General features: G+C 39.1%; 1 long non-coding RNA gene across 2 annotated transcripts in view; it reads right to left on the reverse strand.

Moving 5' to 3' along the window:
* Nucleotides 1-10615: 10615 nt before the first annotated feature.
* Nucleotides 10616-16216, reverse strand: part of LOC111255249 (uncharacterized) — a 30030-nt gene continuing 24429 nt past the window's right edge. For both annotated transcript variants that reach the window (XR_015318454.1, XR_015318453.1), the window contains one exon: nucleotides 10616-14117. This is a non-coding gene — a long non-coding RNA (uncharacterized LOC111255249). The remainder of the gene's footprint in view (nucleotides 14118-16216) is intronic.

Consider the following 16216-nt stretch of genomic DNA (forward strand, 5'->3'; position numbering starts at 1 on the left):
CTTGATTGCAAACTGCCGGCGTAGGCAACAGATACAGTTGCGTGTTAGTGTTCCGTCCTTAGGTACTACGTAGACTATCTTCCGAACGTGCGCCTATCATATAGCGTTAATGTAATGAGCTAAACCTATCTACGCACGACAGCTTTATATCAGTGATTCGAATAAGTTTTACAATTAGTCATTTTCAATAGATTTCGATTGAAACAGTTTGTGTGATTTGAACTATCAGTCTGTCATTTTTAAACAACTGACAATATGTTACTTTCTCAATAATAATAATAACTGTGAGACAGTCGATTACTTATCTCCGGTCCCTTATCTGCTTCAGGAGACAATCTGTGTATACAGTTGAAATTTCATCATGTATAGTAAATTACGCTTCATATTGTGATTCTGAAAAGCTATCTGGATAAATTACGTTAATAAATAAAGTAAAATTAAAAAGTTACGTTAAATAACTTAGTATTCGATTTTTCCTACTAGTATTATCCTACGAATAGTTGGCCAGCATCCTTAACTGCTGTCAAGTAAACCATGAGACATTGTGACTATTCTTAGTACCTTGGATCACCTGCTGCTTGGGACTGGGCATCGAGAATAGTTTAGAAAGAGTTTAGTTTTAAGGATTACCTATTGACCCTTGCAACTTTAGTAAATAATAGCAGCATCCGCAAGATCATCGCGGCCAGGCCTCTGGTTCAAAGTCATCCAGAATTGCTGATTCAACTCCCGCAAAGAACACATATTACACAGCGTGAATAAAAAAAAAAGTTATTCTACTTTAATTGTGTGCTTAACATTGCTCAGTAGACTATTGCGCAAGTTCAGAGGCACTTCCTCTAAGCGATTGTCAATTCTACAGATCGAGACTCATGGTCGGACTACCTACGCTTGATTCTGTCACCTTTCTATAGAAAGTTCCCTGTTTCACAGTCCACCGAGAACGTTTCTGGATGAACGGGTATACTACATAATATAGTATCAGTTATAGCTACCTAATTTTGGGATCAGTTGGAGAGCAAATACTCTCAGCTCATCCATGTCCTTAGCTGACACCATTCCCGCATAACGAAGTTGAATCAAACTCAGTCGTAATGAAATATGGCCTCCAAGGGAATATAATTTATGGCCCTGTTAGGGGATTTTTCGGTTGCACGTCGCTAAACCTCGCTCGTTCCCGTAGCGTATAATACGTCCATTTTAGAATCGCCTAAAAGGATGCATGCATCCGCCAAAACCTTTGAAGTACAATTCTCAGCAGGCAAAATGGTATTAACGTTACATTAGCGATCAGAGATCAAAGATGTGGCCGGCCAGCCCAAAGGTTACACCTAAACACACAAAACCGGAAATGTCAACAGTGTAAGAAGAATTGGCTTTCGTGGCTCTCATGGACAAGAAAACAGTGGCAGATTAGATAGGTTCCTTCAAATACAACTGGAAATAAAGGGAATCAATAAGAGGCTTGAACGTCGACCTCACAAGCGGTAAGTTCCAATAGACATGATAAGGCGAAATGAAAGAGCCTGTAAAAACTCTAAACGAAGTCACTGAAAAAAGCAAGCCAAATAAACTGGCCCAATTATGATTTAGCATTGAAGATATTTAGTGTAAAAGTTTCCAAGGGCCAGCATGCTTTTTTAACTGGGTCTTTAGGCAGACAAGCTAGGGAAAACCGAATAGCAAACACCATTCTGCTGCTCGCAAACAAAAAAGTAAGTAAGCTGGATTTATAACGTATAATATAAATAAAACGCCGTACTATCACCTATCGGTCGATAAGCCTGTATAATAAAAGTATCGCCGGTAATGCTATAGGCTTTGTTACTTTTGATTATGGAACTTATGCGTTAAATAGGACTAGAATCGCCAAATGAGGGTTTTAAGCTCAAACCTCTTAAAGGTCCCATAAATCGTAAAACCAAGATAAGATACTCTTGCACTTATCGTAAAAAAGCAATAAAAACACGAACGAAGGTCTACTAATACCAGTAAAACACACACGTTAAAACTGAACTTAGCGTATGCTTCGTAGAAGGATTAGCTTTCGTTGGTGGGATGAGACCCGCATGTAAAACGGCTCCCAGATCGCCAACTGTCCATAAGCTCTCGGTTTGCCGCGAAGATCGCGGAGAATAAAGCATATCATGAGCATTATTTTCTTCAATCAACGTAGCTGGCACGATGTGTTTGTCCTTTTGTCAAAATTCCAAGAGAAAATGCACATTTGCACATCCGCACGCAATGGCAAGTTATAGGAGAAAGACGACCATATCCTGAGCGTTTCGTAGAGGGCAAAACACGTTAAAGTACTTACCACCACTTACCCTTCTACCAGTGGTGCTTAGTTGTCTACGTGGTGACGCAGAAGCAAACTGCTCGCTAGAGGTCCGTTCAACCGACTCCGCCGCGAATTCCGCGAACCTTCGGAGAAGAGGCGCCGGTTGAGGCACCGAGCAATTGTGCACGACAAGGCTGAACCTCGCCCTATACAAGTAATTCACAGTGCGTGCATGCACTGCACCCCGACGCTACGAGTACAATAGAGTGTAAGCACGTGTTAAACATTCACTTTGGGATCTGCCGTATCTGCCAGAAAGGGTTGAGCTGTTCCCCTAAAGGCAAGATACGCTTGAAAGCTATTCTCGCTATGATGGTACTGTTGACGGTTATTAAATTTGCATAATAATAATTTCAAGCTGAGTTTACACTGTGAGATCTAAAGCTGTGCCATTAAAATCGGACTGGTCGTACAGTTTTTAATCGCTGAGCCCACTCGGATCATGCGCTCGACGCTAACCGTTTCTTACTTATATCTTAATATATTATTTTTATTTATTTGATCAACGTGCCTAGTTTTATTATACTAAGGTGCCCCCCCCCCCCGTCCCAACTGTTGGACGTTCATAAAAGGGCACTCACGGAACAGGTGGCTAATATGCGAATAGTTGCATTAGATAATAATGCGGAAGCATGCATGTATGTGCATTTTCAGTTTTGACTGGTGTCATCGGATAAAGCCAGCTGCTTCCGGCTCACTATACGTTTGCCCCCCTCAAGCAACATACGAACGTTTGTCGGAAACGGAAACTGCTCGAAGAGGCAACGCAGGCAGCCGTTTTTTGCTTGCAAAGGATGTGGTGTGGCAAAAAACAGGTCAGCGATGGATGGGCGGAGAATTGTAAAATCGTTATATTGGCCGTTCTTTCAAGCGTTGCATCCACCACTCCCACTTCAACTTTTCCTGCGTTTTTTTCTAACGAAATAGCAGATTTTCATCAACGCGGGAATGAGCGAGCATCTTTTTTTGCAGCCTCGACGATTCCCAGAGGCGTACGCTTTAGAGCGACCCAGGTCATCATCGAAGACAGATAGGACCAAAAGGGCAAAATGGGAATGAAGTGTCGACACAGGAAGTTCAGTAGGACGGGAGTGTGCTGGGAAGGAGCCCATGAGCATTATTACAGCTATCTGCGACAGAGATGGCACTCAACTGATGAAAATTTGGTGGCCTAAAGTTTGAAAATATCGTACTTTTGTGGTGCATAAGTCGACGGAAGTAAAAAAAAAAAATACTGAGTCTGGTGACTATACTTTGTGTTGCATTTACTGGACTAGGAAAGCTGTTTTCAATGGGCGCGAATTGACTCTAACGGTCGTTTTTTTTTTGTACCTTTATCACCGTCGCCTTTCAGATTCGCCCCATTGCTATTGTTGTAAATTGCTAATAATATAGAGAAAAGGATCAAAAGTTAATTTAATTGTATTACTTAAAATGTAGAAGCTGGTTTAATTTATGCATTTATAGAGAATAAAAAGTACTGAAATGTTTCTAAAAGTTATGTTTCCATATATGGAAGATCTAAAATTCAGGTGACGCGATGCACTAAACTTTCAAGTCTCCTGGTGATAAGGCCAAGATTCACACGGCCGAACCCCGCCGTGTGTCATTTAAAGATTATACAGTTTTGCAACAGTCGCATGAATGTTAATGGAAGACAAATTAAAGCTTCAAAACTTTCGCCCATCTTGATTTTAATGAAAAGACTTCAAAGAGAAATATTTGTATGAAACTGATGGATGAAACGGACTTGATGTGCGAGAAGATCTGCGACTCTTCGAGAAACAGTTAATGATTATGATCGCTGTTATTATACGAGTGATATATTTACGTCAATGAAGGATTACAGATGTAGCTTTTTTTTTTTTTTTTTATTAGAACTGCAAATGCAATTACATACTTGATAATATCTTACATAATGTCTTTAACATTACGACTAAGTCTTTGAAATTGCTTAGCTATTTTTCTTTAATTGATGCCAACATTATCTAGCTTAGTCATTCTATTTAAAATAGCGATATAATCTAATTCTTGCTTATTTGCCACTACTAACTTCACTAGCGAGCAGATTTCGTATCTTGAATTGGATAAGCCACCTGGTAGGGGCGCGTTGTTGACGTGGCGGTACTTGTCGGTACGGAAGCCACGCTCAAGTATCAAAAGCACTTAAAAGCACCGCAAAACAACTAACAGAACCTCGGGTGCTAAATATTGATTGGCGTTAGAAAGCTGTTAAAATTGTTTTCCAAGACTCAGACTCATAATCGTACAACACATTTCTCACATCGAGGCTACTTAGTTGCATAGCCACAAATTGAAACCCACATATTACGCCATGATGGAATGCGAGATGCCCAACTATAAAGCATATATCATTTCATGCTAAAATAAGCTTCAGTTTAGTTTTAGGTGATTGGTTTGCAGAGTCAAATTATTCTACGTGTAACGGCAAAGTTCTCTCTTGGGAGACGCTCGGCGACCCTGTTATGTGCGGCTCCGATACACTAGATTAGCCAGAGCAGACTGTTCGGCCTCCCCAGCGGCCCCAATAACCAACCTCTGAGACACTTTGATTTGACCCTGGTCGAACTGCCATATTAATACCCGTTTTGATCTTCATAGGGCGTCATATGGGTAACGGTACTTAAACAAAACTTGGTGGTGTTCGAAGTGGTAGTCAATGTCCTCAAGCTTTTTAATCACCTAACGGACCCGATTATTCAATGGATACATAAAGGCGGCGATTGCTCTGCGACCACCTTATCTAAAGTAAACATGACTCAGTCAATGATTCTAGCAGTAGAGAGAGATTTTACCATGGGAGCTATATTTAATAGGAAGGGGACCCTACGGACCTAAGGTCTTGAAGAGGGGTTGCGAAGAAAGGTTGTGTCGAGGAACTTTTGTAAAGCATCCTCTTTGACTTCCGCTCTAAAGTACCATGAAAGGCTGCCAGCTTACAGCATGAGTCTTTTGCTGGTAAATAAGTACTGATCGCACGTAAGATTTTCGCACACAAGATAAAAGCAAAATTGAACCTTCTTAATCAACCTCTCTACCCAATTCTTATACACTCCGAATCATCTTCCGACTCTGGCTTGAAATCCACAATGTTGACAAATCTGGCACAACTACCGGTGGACCCTTCTCAGAGTAACTTCATTACTTTTGATAATGATATCGCAAAGAGGAACGGAGCCCAACAAACAACGGGTTATGCACAAACCGATAATCTTTACTCTTCGTGCTTCTAAACAACGACTTCTCTTCATGCATCGGGTAACAGTGCGTTCTCGTGAGGATAATCTTATACACGCAGGACTCTGTCATACTAAGCACAAACAGATTCTACAAACGCTAACAATGTTGGATAATCACATTAAAAAGCTTAGCCTCTAAACTGGATCCAAGATAAGTGTTATGAAATTCAAAGAAGGCAAAACATTTTAGTAGGAATTCGTTCTTTCCTAACGGAATAATCCCGAAAATTGTCAAATCGTTTACATGCCGCAGCCTAACGCTAACGATAACAGAGAGATCTTTCGCAAATATATAGAGGAAGGGGAAAAGCAATGGTTGTGCTTATCACGATTGAAGATTAGATTCAAAGATGTACCAGCATAGACAATTTCGATTTTCTGTAGAAAAGAGCCGTCTATCGAGTTTGGACGAAATAAAGCTGGCGTTTATCAGACTGGTGCTAGTTTTATACAAAACAATTTTCCCTAATTCATTTAACGACCGACACTCCAACGTTTATCGAAGATATACAAAAAAGGATTAGCCTTCCGGAATTCGAAGCATATAGGACATTTTCTTAGGCGCAAAGATCAAAATTTGCTATTAGATTTTTCATCTATTTCAACACAGGTCAAGACTTCGCAGAACCAAGTAAACATAAATAACTACCGTATCATCAAGCGGTTCACAGTGCACGGGTTCGATCACCCCATTTTCGAAATGCAAAGCCATTTCAAACTAATTTATATTGCAAATTTTATATAACTATCTCTTCCAGATACCTATTTAGCCTAACTATTAGGGTGGAAAGAAGTTCACGCAGTTTTTACTAAATAGAAAACGGTACAAAAATAAAAATGAAACTGTCATAAAACTAAACAAAAATATTCCTGTGACATTTATTAGGTTTTATATGCCCCTTTATTGTTTAGGACGTTCTTTCATGTTTACATTAAATGATATATGCCCCCCCTCCCTAAAATAGCGGGTTTTGTCTCGAAGAAATTTTCCAATTACATTTTCAGTTTTTGATCTGTGCTAAGGGTAAAGCCGCAAAGGTTGCCCATTACACAGAAGAGGAAAAAATCTGTCGAGGCATGATCCGGAGAATATGAACGGGTGTAACAAAATTTCTAATTCCAAGTTAAGTAGGGCATCTTTGACCACGTTTACCGTGCGTGGTTTTACGTCGTCATGCAGCAGAATGACAACCCCATCTTTTGGGTTTTTTCTCTTTTTGAGTATCCTGGCTGACTAGATGCAACTGGCCCAAATAAACATGTTGATCACCTGTCTAGTTAAAAAAACAGTTCCCAGTTAATCAGTCCTTCGCAGCCCTACCGAATACAAAGCATAACCTTGTTAGACTAAGGACTTTGACCCTTCTGCTGCAGCTATCCATTCTGAAATCTGGTTTATACTGACGTACAAATACTATTTTTATGCAAAATTGGGTCATTTTCACCGCGTGACACTCGAGATGGCGCGTTAAGTACTGTTACCTTATTCGACTTAGAGAGTTCAACTTTTAATTTTCTGTGTAGGCTCAAAAGACTTCAAATGATAAACAGCAATTATGTGGATTGTGAGTGATTTGTCGACGGTCGTCTTTCAAGAGTATTTTCGCGATCAAACTTGGTCGGCCACAGTGACGACGCATTATCCAAGTTCCAGCGCTTTGGCTTTGGTAAATGTATAGTGTAGAAAGTATTAAAAATACCCATTTTTCCTCTTGAAACATCTATATTTGAAGGGTTCACAAAACAATACTATTACGGCACGCTGACAGATAGAAAAGTGCTTCCGAACGATATATCGGAAATAGAGAACAAACAAAGGAAAAAATTGGTTTCAAAAAGCTCCAATTTAATATTTCAATTAAACAGCTTGCAAATTAGCCAGTTAAACGTCTTCGTAGGGGTACACAATCATATATTATGACAAATGTTATAAATTGTTAATTTATGGTAGATACTGTGTAATTACACGACAAACAAACTAATATTTCTATTCCTGGGCATCAGTATGTTTGTATGTGTTGTCTTGTATGTAAGCTGAAAACATTACGAAACGTTAACAGTAATACTGACCCGAAGAGTATATGCTTAAAGTTGAGACTCTATTTATGAATTTATCTCATCCAAATGTCTATTAGACTAAATATACAGACTCAACGTTTGTAACATGCCACGTTATCTCAATGGAGTTCGCGCGCTACCAAATGAAAAAGCTCAGTTTCGAAGTTTGTGGATAGGACAGAATTTCTTTTTTGAGCTATCCTACCGAATAAGGTATCTCTGATGGGATTTAAAATATCCTGTTTAATGCTATAGCGAACTAGATTTTACTCCACTAAATCTTTCCAATTATTTTGCTTTAATACATCTGTCTGACTATTTAATTAGTTACGAACAAGTCAATTATGTCCTTGCTATTGGTCACCTTTTGCTCCGAGTGGTCAGGATCTGTGTACCCCTTGCGGGTAAACACAGCCTCCAACAATCTCGCCTAGTATATACGCGAAGAAACCTCTTTCCTTCAAGGTATACAATACGCGCGCTTGTCCTATACATAGAGATAGACTCAGGTTACAACAATGTTCCGTATGATCCATGTAAACGATGTACTTACGTGATATGCTTGTCTTGCAACTCCGACTGCTAAGTACAGTTGGAGGCACGCTGATTAGCCGGCTTTTTGTGATCCATCTAATGGCGGCTAGGTAGAGATTGTTGCTCGTCTGACGAAGGCATACCTTCACAGTTACTTCTATGCTGAATAGAATAGTGCTCGAACTATGTGCTTGCATGTCAAGTATGTGGAATAGTGTCTTCTAGGCGTAGGAAGAGCAATTGCCTACCTCTTAATTTTAACGAACTTTCAAAGCGGTAAAGCTCCGGGCTATTATAAGAAAGAAACAAGGTTTGCCAAAATTGCCAAAGTGCTTTAGACGCTCTGTGATCCCGGATTTATCCATTGCTGATTTAGCAAAATTACTTTAGTTGTTGATTCGACGATATCATTTATTGTCGTGCTTCCAAATTAATAGAAACTTCTGTTAGTTAATTCGAACCCCTAACAGAATTCAGAAGTCTGCAAGAGGCAGGTGCAGTTTGTCAAGTTAGAGTCAAGCCATACCCTTTCCGTAAATACCTTACATTTCTGAAACTCTTTTTCAGAGCCAAGGGTTTATTTTTCCTTTATATATAAAGGTCCGGATCCCAAATGGGTTAGAATTATGGTTGTGTGAAATGGCCAGTCACGTGTGCACTTCGGGTAATACTGAAGGCCCAATGTGACTCGCTGTCCTTTTCTCTTTTAAGGGATCGAATAGTGTTGCTACATCGTTATAGCTACAGACCTTTCAGTAAGAACACTTCGATAATCTCCTGTTTCGCCTAGTTTCTTTTTCTCTAGACCCTGCACAGCGAAACCACAATAATATCACAATGGTTACTGTTCTGCAGGTGCGTCCGCGCTCAAAGTCAATATTACAAATGGGGCAATTTTCCGCTTGACGGAGTCATCCCAACGTGCCTCGAGTTTTATTTCCTGAAAAAAAAATCCAGATCTTCGAACGAGGAAATCCCTTAATGATTCTGACATGAGAGAAAATGACAGAACGACGAAAAATGCGGAGATCAAGAATACTGAATTGAGTTGGTGCAGAGGCAAGATATCATATAATAAAATTGCGACTTTAGTTACCTTTACCAGCACTGAGTAACGTGCGCTTCGCTTATGGCTATTGTTTAAGCGTCAATTTTTTTGATAAAGCCAGAGCAGAATTTTCGTACAATTGTCGAAAAGGATGATGACACAAATAGCTTGACTTTTACTAATAATTTCGTTTAAGTGAGTAAAAACGAGATCTTATTTACGGACTGTATGACAGTAATACATCTGCATCTTCTTGAAATGTCAACAGCGTTGAGAAGCATTACAGGCCAAACGCCGCGTTGGCTTCGCTACATTTCGGTACATCAAAGTACCGAAATGTTACTAATATGTAAATAGCTGCCTCTGAGTCGAAGTCGACCAGGTTCACAGATATATATCCAACCAATTACATGATTATCCAAGGCAGGAGGCGAACGGCGCAGCTTTTCTTACGAGGCCTATGAGAATACATTCACGCAGTTAGTGTGAGCAAAGTTAAAAAACGTTTTTCGTGTTTTACGTCTGCTACTCCGCCCGATAGGCGTCACTTGACGCGGTTGATGTGGGTAAGGCTAATCTATTAGCACCGGGACAAAATGGCTATCGCCACTCCACCTGTATGAAAATTACAGCCAGATCGGCCTGTATAGGACAAGTTTAGTAATCTATCCGAGCAAATAAATGTGCGAGCCCTAGTTTCGCACTATGTATCCCTAAATAAACCTTTTGAATTTTATATCAGGTGCTGCCGTTAAGCTCTGCTTTGGATACGTTGTCCATAAAACAAAACGAAGTATGTTTACGCTCAGTTTCGAACCCACACCGGCAAACGTTTATAAACACCGTCGAGGAAACCGCTACAAGATATCAACCGCGCCGCGAGCGAGCGAATTCAATAGCGACATGGGCACAATAAACTATTTACCACAGACACCAATATATATTCTATAGACATGTACATATATTACAGGTGCTTGAAATAATTTTGAATTATTATCAACACGGAAGTGGCTTTCCTCCAAACATGAGCTTCGAGTTCTCTTTTCAGCAAAGTCTGCCCATAAGGGTCGTTTGAATCGTACCTGATATTAAAAATAGCCCAAAATTCATCGAAAGCGATAGAGCTGACATGGAAATTACCCCGAACGAAAACTATGTGCATGGTAGGATGCGTATATTTCTGACATTATAATGTTGTAATTCTTAGTTAAGATATCAAAAACAACGTTTTTTTATGTTGTATCGGTCTGCCATGAAAGCTATGCCTAGATTAATATTTAAAATAAAAAAAAGTTTTTATTTGATCATTTTTCATATAGGAAGTACAATTGTACCGACATCAGTAATACTTCCAATTCCTATCGAAGAGCATTTCTTATTTTTCCAAGACATTATCTGTTGTGTCAAATCTGTCGGGGCATTTTGGCCCTATCATTAAAATATACGCAAAAGTTTCGTCGACGAAAGTCTGCTTTTGAATCAGAACGCTTGACGCATAGAACCACTGTTGGCACGTGATCTTCTAATGATAAATATATAATCACTCATCATGGTCTTCGAACAGCTGTAAGTGTTATAATTTGATGACGATTTATTTATTTGTTTTGTCTGTATAACCATCTCGAAGAAAATCGACGCGTGTTTATCGTAGTAACTTATTTTATCAATAAATACAACGATATAACTTTATGTACCCAAGTACCCGAGACCTTTTCGTTTCAATTACGCGACACTACCGCCTCTGCCATCCCGTGAACAGTTTCTGCGACAAAATAACGTTGATCTGAACGCAACTGCTGTAAAATTTTCCGTGTATGCTATGCTTAAGTTATAATCCCTTAAATTCGTACGCACTATGAAAATTATTTTTTCATCACTAATTATCTTTGGCTAGGCTTTGCACGAAGGGCGGACGAGAATACGATTTCAAATGCTTGCAAGCAGTTGCAGTTAGTTTTGTGGTGAAGGCGGAAACACGTTTATACAGCAGTTACTTCCTCAGACAGACATTGCCTTGTGGTATAGATTCATATCGTGCGGACGGTATAGTTTCCATTATTATTCTAAAGAGCATTTTGCTCTCAGAACAACGCTTGTATCCCCTGAATTTCGTGTTGATCCGAATCTCCTTAATTCAAGCAATCAACTACAAGCCGAAGCGTCCGATCACCTTCTTCCGCGTGTTAAGTCGGAATGTTCTTAAACTGCGTATAAAGTACCTGCAGAGTAGCAGATCCTAATAACAACAACTGTCGACCTAATTAATGACCTTTAAAGAGCTGCACAATTTAGCAGTACCACAAGATATTTATTTAGTGCACGGTAATTCGTACGGCGACTTAGTCGGACCTCTTAAGCCGGTCTTCAAAATGATCCACCATCGACCGGGATGTTTGTGAGAGAGCTAGATACTCGACTGCCATATGTATCACTCGACTTTATTCAATTTTCTTTTATTTACATAAATAATGTAAATAAAAGAAAAAGTACATAAACATTTGGACATAGTAAGAGTTTATTTCCTCTAAAAGCGCCTCAAAACTGCGTAACTAGGTTGTGCGGTACGTACACAATAAAGAACCGGCGAGTCCTTGAGTGAAGAACAACCAGATGCTACACTGAAGTCAAACGTAATGTATGCCACGTATGCCACAATAATAAAATACATCACAATAACCATTGCATTGATAATTGGATAAAACTTTGACAAGTGTTAACATATTTCGAGAGGTGCAAGATGTAATTATCACAATTCTCAAACAATTAGTGTGTACTTTTATATGTCTGGTACTATTCCTGGAAGTATTTTTATTAAATTCTTGACCAATCACATATTAGACTTAGGTTCAATAAAGGACGTATAAAAGAACTCAGTGACATTTTAATGGAGAACTACTCCAAGGTACATAGCTCACATTCTTAGAGAAACGCAGTCAAAACAAGGCCCTATAGAGTCCTTTCACGAGCATGTGATTATACATCAAATCGGAACAACGATAGAAAATGGTATTCAAAACAGGCCTACAACATTACCAAATGCATTACATAAAAATGCAAATGCCTTATGTACATCGTATTTATATTTCGTCAATTAACAAAATATCAACAGCTTCTATCCTTACTGAACAAAAAACAAGCTTACTCGAACGTTACATACACGAATAATTACGAAATAAAAACAAAACTGCCTCGTCTAAAGAAAACGCATCTGGCAGTGTCTGAAGCATCAAAGCAATGGCAAATCAAACGCTTCATGAAACTACGCGTCGATAAATGCAGATTTTGCTTAGCTCTTGCGTGTCCGCTCCACTTTATAAGACGAACTTTCAGAGGCTATTAGTGAGTACGGGTTCCATTTGCAAGCCGTTCCCGTACAAGCTGCTAGCATCACGGCCATACTTGGACATCATAGTCCTTTAATCAGGGATGTGTCCGACCGCACATAAATTCCTACATTTTGCATAAAACGGTGCTTTTTAGAGCATTTAGTGTAGGCTCGAACTTCGCCTTTTCAATAAGGCATAATATATCATAGCCGGCTACACCGTGGTGTTGTTACATGTTTGTTACGCACATGTAATAACATCGGACTATGTGGAAACTTCCTGGATATATCAATATACTATATAGCTGCCGCTACTCTATGTACGCGGAGATACACACACGGAAAGGCTGTCGAGTTAGCGGTCAGAACATAAATATGCCATTCATACGCATCTTTAAGCGTACACCTCACAACATTTGGCCGTAACGATAATGCGAATGTCGTTACGGGGCCGATTCCATTAAGATGGCCTTAGCTTTCAACTACACGTAAAAAAATAAAACGGTAAATGTAACTAGTTTCCTTAGTCTTTTGTAATGATTTACATTTTATCTATTCTTTTTCGCCGAAACATCTTTTCCATCTGCTCGATGGGAATATGAGTCTGACGTCTTATGGATGACGTCAATTCTCAATTGTCAATATGTTGATTGTATTCCATAGGAACTATTTCATTTTATTATAGTTCATCGCCCTGTTCTTGTAACTACATAGGATAAATGAACTTTAATACTATATTGGCACGTTAAAGCTCTAAGGTAACTACAGGTGACGAGCTAGCCCCCGAGCACGTTGCCGGTGAGACGTTATGTTGATCATGTCCTTGTTACCCGAAAACTAAATATTTTAGGGAAAATACTTGAAATGGAAATATTCAAATTATAAAGATCCGAAAATAACTCTACAATGTGTGCATACTGCCGTGGTTTTCGTGATATGAAAGAAGTTGTAATGAGGTAAAAATACTGAAAAAAAAACTTTAACGAGAAAGCCTGATAAAGGGCTTCTATTAACTTGTTTAGAAGTTATTTCAGTAAAAGTGTTTTTCCTTGGCCTAATAGTTTTTCGTTGAATGGTGTAATTCTAAACAATAGCCTCTCAAGTTAATTATGGAAGTATTTCATATACTAATAAATTATCGTTTACTCATTACTTTAGTGACTCTGAAATGATAATTCGCTGTTATGTAAATGTTAACGTACTTCTTCATACTTTATATGGTACTTGCCTGACAGTTTACTACTTGCTTCTAATGTAATATATGCCGGATATGGGCTTGATAAATCGTAGATTTCTCGTATCTGAATAAATTAAACTTTAAAGAATTTCAAGAAGAAAAATTGTGCGATTTCAGTCACGATAATTGTACCAAAATAGATGTTTCGTCAATCTGCTGATTGTATGATTTTGTGCTTGAGACCTTTGCCGGATAAAAACAATGACTGAATAGCTTCATCAAAACACTCTGCTTCTCTCACTTCGACAAGCTCGTCGACGACGTCGATGTTAGTGATGACGGTGGTCTGTTGATTTGACGCCGATGACGCGTCCCTGCAATCAAAACATGGCAACGCAAAGTTTCCGTTAGATTGCACAAACGAGCAACGTCCACTAGGGGAATTAAGGGCATGTGCTATTGTGCTGCTTAAAGCCAGTGAAGTGTTCCGTTCCCTTTGATTTGTTTACCTCTTCGTCGTCTTATGCTGACGCGGACCGTAAACATAAGTCCATGCATTGCTTGTGTTAGTTATTAAACGTGTTAGCTAGACTTGCAATTGTGTACAAGCTTGACAAACCGCTACGAGCGGTAACTGAGACAAAAGTCTGAGAGAATTCTGAATAATAATAACTTGTTACCGCACCCCGATAACTTTAACACACCAATTTGTCTTTGTAAAGATACTAGTATCATACATGCCGGACTTATCGAAAAGTTAGTTTCTCGAAGGTAAACGTAAAAATCTATGAATGTTGTCTGTTTCTTTCAATATCAGAATTAAAGACGCTTCATTTGAGACGCAAAAATATCATTTGAGGGCTCAACAGAGAGATTTTAATGCCAACAGTTTAATAATAGCCAATAGAATAGATCAAACAGTATTACTCGAGCTACGATACAACGATACAAGTTTCAGTTACGTTTGACCAAGGTTCGAAAATTAAAGTAACTATAAAATGATAATTCAGACTCTCTTCTCTTTATTATTCGCATTATTATACTACTTTGTTTGTTTTTTTTTTTTTTATATATGTTATTCGCTCTGTTTTTCGAAATTTTAACTAACTCTGCTTTAGAAACACTTTTCATATAGCATGGACATGACACATGTGTGTATTCTGAGCAAAGAACCTCAGTCTCACTGTTGATGTGATGCCAGCTAACAATATTTAAAATTAAAAGAAGATGACACCGCAAATTAGGATAAGACAGTTTGGTAAATAATTTATAATTTATCGTTAGGAAAATAGCTAATAACTAGTAACCTAACAGTAAATCAAGCAAGGGAAATGTTGCCAAGCAACGCACATGGGGTTTCTGGCTATTATATACACTTCTTTATAAACATAATAGATGTTAGCCTTCCCAGAGTCAGGTCGTTACGTTCCCAGGTGAAAGGTTCTTTTAAAATGCTCGGAGCAGTTTCGTCGATAAGGCCCTTACTTCATATGCATTAAAGAGAGAATTTGACGCGGCTAGCGGCTTAAAGATACGCTGTCCTATACTTGGTCAAGGTGACCGTCATAAGTTATGAATATTACACCAGGATTTTATTTTTAACTTTGTATTAAAATATAAATATTTATATGATAAAAATTATCCCTACGAAGGGCAATTAATGAATGTCTGCATATTGCACTGTTAACCAATTCTTGCTGAGCACCAAAGACGCTGAAATTTAGATGAAGCACATTTAGCTTGTTACCCAAATATATGACCTCCTTTCCTACTGAGCCTGTTGCTTGCAGGTTGCCATTACATTGCCCGGTGTGTGTGCCATTTGTTTGAGATATGGTCATGGCTCCCTCGTGTCAGAGGACCGACTGCCATACCTCGGTTATTACACCAGACTTACCATGTAGCAGACAATATGGCAGACGCTATTGCAAGTTTTGCTTGAACTATAAAGAACAGAATACGACAAACGGAAGTCCACTGTATCAATACTAGATAGAAGGCCATTAATTGTTTCGTCTTTTATGATAGAATTTCGACCGGGCACTTTGGCAAAACGATATTGAGACGACCTATGATTTTAAGCAGGTTAAAGCTTTCCTGGTTCATTACCTCAATTTAAGGACCACAGAACACCAAGGACCTTGTCGAAGGCGCTAGACTTCGGCGCCGGAGTCGAATTATAGAAAAAAAATACGTCCCAATATATATTATTGTTTCTCTTCGCATAGGGTGGAACGTTTAACAAGTATAAGGGCTAATTTTAATAACAGCTTTGGCCATACCAGCAAGCGGCAGTGGCTGTTGACACAAAGCGCATGCGTATACGTCACACTCGGTGCCTCGGGCAAACGATTTGCTACTACTACTGCTGTTGCTGCCGCCGACCATCTCGATTCTGTTCCGTTGAGCTGTAGCCGCTGTCACTTGGTGCGTTTATGACGTCCAGTCGTAACGACCTGGATACAATACGGCG

Source organism: Varroa destructor, unplaced genomic scaffold, assembly GCF_002443255.2.
Source record: "Varroa destructor unplaced genomic scaffold, Vdes_3.0 BEIS01000001.1, whole genome shotgun sequence".
In the NCBI taxonomy this organism is placed as follows: domain Eukaryota; kingdom Metazoa; phylum Arthropoda; class Arachnida; order Mesostigmata; family Varroidae; genus Varroa; species Varroa destructor.